This window comes from Ascidiella aspersa, chromosome 5 (genome assembly GCF_963924565.1).
Source record: "Ascidiella aspersa chromosome 5, kaAscAspe10.2, whole genome shotgun sequence".
Lineage (NCBI taxonomy): Eukaryota > Metazoa > Chordata > Ascidiacea > Phlebobranchia > Ascidiidae > Ascidiella > Ascidiella aspersa.
The window spans coordinates 13,896,632-13,899,131 of NC_139451.1; the positions used below are offsets into that span (position 1 = coordinate 13,896,632).

The 2,500-nt window shown below is 56.3% G+C and overlaps 2 non-coding genes and 1 pseudogene across 2 annotated transcripts in view; all 3 read right to left on the bottom strand.

Moving 5' to 3' along the window:
• The window catches only part of LOC146144635 (large subunit ribosomal RNA), a 3,679-nt pseudogene extending 3,500 nt beyond the window's left edge, over positions 1-179 (bottom strand).
• Positions 180-427: 248 nt separating this feature from the next.
• On the bottom strand, positions 428-581 carry LOC146144636 (5.8S ribosomal RNA). The gene has a single exon (XR_014499030.1). It is a non-coding gene; the product is annotated as a 5.8S ribosomal RNA (ribosomal RNA).
• A 247-nt stretch (positions 582-828) lies between these two features.
• Positions 829-2,500, bottom strand: part of LOC146144637 (small subunit ribosomal RNA) — a 1,811-nt gene continuing 139 nt past the window's right edge. The window contains exon 1 of the ribosomal RNA XR_014500633.1: positions 829-2,500. This exon is cut by the window's right edge and continues 139 nt beyond it. This is a non-coding gene — a ribosomal RNA (small subunit ribosomal RNA).

The following is a 2,500-nucleotide window of genomic DNA, read 5'->3' on the forward strand; positions in this document are numbered from 1 at the left end:
CGAAGCGCGCCGTGACGAATTCCGTACGCCACAATTCCGCGCACTCCAAAAGCGCGCGGATTCGGCGATGGGCACATCCCGCTTCACTCGCCGTTACTGAGGGAATCCTCGTTAGTTTCTTTTCCTCCGCTTAGTAATATGCTTAAATTCAGCGGGTAGCCTCGTCCGACCTCAGGCCGAAAGTAAGGACCGGGACTATTCTTCCCGTTCCGCGCTCGCCGTCGGCGCCGCGCGCCGCCGCGCACCTCGATTCCCGCCCTTGAGCCGCCAGCCGTTGGCCTCTTCGAGGTCGACTCGCCGCCGCCGCGCGGGATTCTGGTCGCGATCGTCGCGCATCGTGCCGTGCTGTCTTGAGCGGGACGGGCGCTCGCGCGTCCGACGCCGCAGCAGCCGCGCGGAGAAATCCCCGCGCGGAACGTTTGCAACGCGACCCTGAGGCGGGCGCGGCCCCGGGATTGACCCGAGGCCGCAATTTGCGTTCAGAACGTCGATGCTCAATGTGTCCTGCAATTCACACTAATTCACGCAGCTAGCTGCGTCCTTCATCGACTCACGAGCCGAGTGATCCACCGCCAAGAGCCATCCACGATTGTTTCGCTCGCACAGTGCCTCGCACTATAGGGTGACAAAATAGACCGCGCCGAGCGGTCGGCCAGGCCGACGCTTGAAGCCGGAGCGCGCGGCACCGCGGCACTCGACGCGCAAACATTACCGGGTGACCGAATCGCCGGCCGGCGCGCCGCTCCTCGCGGGTCGGGCGCCGGGTAGCAAAGACTTTTTCTCTCGCTTGTCCGAGTTTCGCGTTCGCCGAAGCGTTTGCGAGACCGTTAATGATCCTTCCGCAGGTTCACCTACGGAAACCTTGTTACGACTTTTACTTCCTCTAAATGATCAAGTTAGATCGTCTTCTCGGACGCCGGCTCGACCGTTGCCGGCCGCGCCAGGTCCAATCGGAGGACCTCACTAAACCATTCAATCGGTAGTAGCGACGGGCGGTGTGTACAAAGGGCAGGGACGTAATCAACGCGAGCTAATGACTCGCGCTTACTGGGAATTCCTCGTTCAAGGGAAATAATTGCAATTCCCTATCCCTAGCACGACCGGGGTTCAGCGGGTTACCCAGACCTGTCGGCCAAGGCGAGCACATGCTGATCCGGTCAGTGTAGCGCGCGTGCGGCCCCGAACATCTAAGGGCATCACAGACCTGTTATTGCTCAATCTCGTGTGGCTAAACGCCACTAGTCCCTCTAAGAAGTTAGACGCCGACCGATTGGGTCGCGTAACTAGTTAGCAAGCCAGAGTCTCGTTCGTTATCGGAATTAACCAGACAAATCGCTCCACCAACTAAGAACGGCCATGCACCACCACCCACAGAATCAAGAAAGAGCTCTCAATCTGTCAATCCTCACTGTGTCCGGGCCGGGTGAGATTTCCCGTGTTGAGTCAAATTAAGCCGCAGGCTCCACTCCTGGTGGTGCCCTTCCGTCAATTCCTTTAAGTTTCAGCTTTGCAACCATACTTCCCCCGGAACCCAAAGACTTTGGTTTCCCGCAAGCTGCCGGAGAGGTCGTAAAACTAACGCCCCCCGATCGCTAGTTGGCATCGTTTATAGTCAGAACTAGGACGGTATCTGATCGTCTTCGAACCTCTGACTTTCGCTCTTGATTAAAGAAAACATTCTTGGCAAATGCTTTCGCAGTCGTTCGTCTTGCGCCGATCCAAGAATTTCACCTCTAACGGCACAGTACGAATGCCCCCGTCTGTCCCTCTTAATCATTACCTCGCGCTCCGAAAACCAACAAAATAGAACCGAGGTCCTATTCCATTATTCCATGCACCATTATTCAGGCGAATCGCCTGCTTTGAACACTCTAATTTTTTCAAAGTAAACGTTCCGGCCGCCGCCGACACTCAGTCAAGGGCACCGGCGGAGAACCGGAGGTGAGGCCAGGACGGCCAGTACACGCCTTGCGACGGACCGGCCGCCTGCGCCCAAAATCCAACTACGAGCTTTTTAACCGCAACAACTTAAATATACACTTTTGGAGCTGGAATTACCGCGGCTGCTGGCACCAGACTTGCCCTCCAATGGATACTCGTTAAAGGTTTTAAAGTGTACTCATTCCAATTACAGGGCCTCGTTTAGAGTCCTGTATTGTTATTTTTCGTCACTACCTCCCCGCGTCGGGAATGGGTAATTTGCGCGCCTGCTGCCTTCCTTGGATGTGGTAGCCGTTTCTCAGGCTCCCTCTCCGGAATCGAACCCTGATTCTCCGTTACCCGTAAGAACCTCGGTAGGCCAGTACCGTACCGACGAAAGTTGATAGGGCAGACACTTGAATGATCCGTCGCCGGTGCGAGACCGTGCGATCCGCAAAGTTATCCAGAGTCACCAAAGGTTGCGGGCCGAAGCCCGGTCGGTTTTTGGTCTGATAAAAGCACGCCTCCCGCGAGGTCGGCGCTTCACGCATGTATTAGCTCTAGCATTTCCACAGTTAAC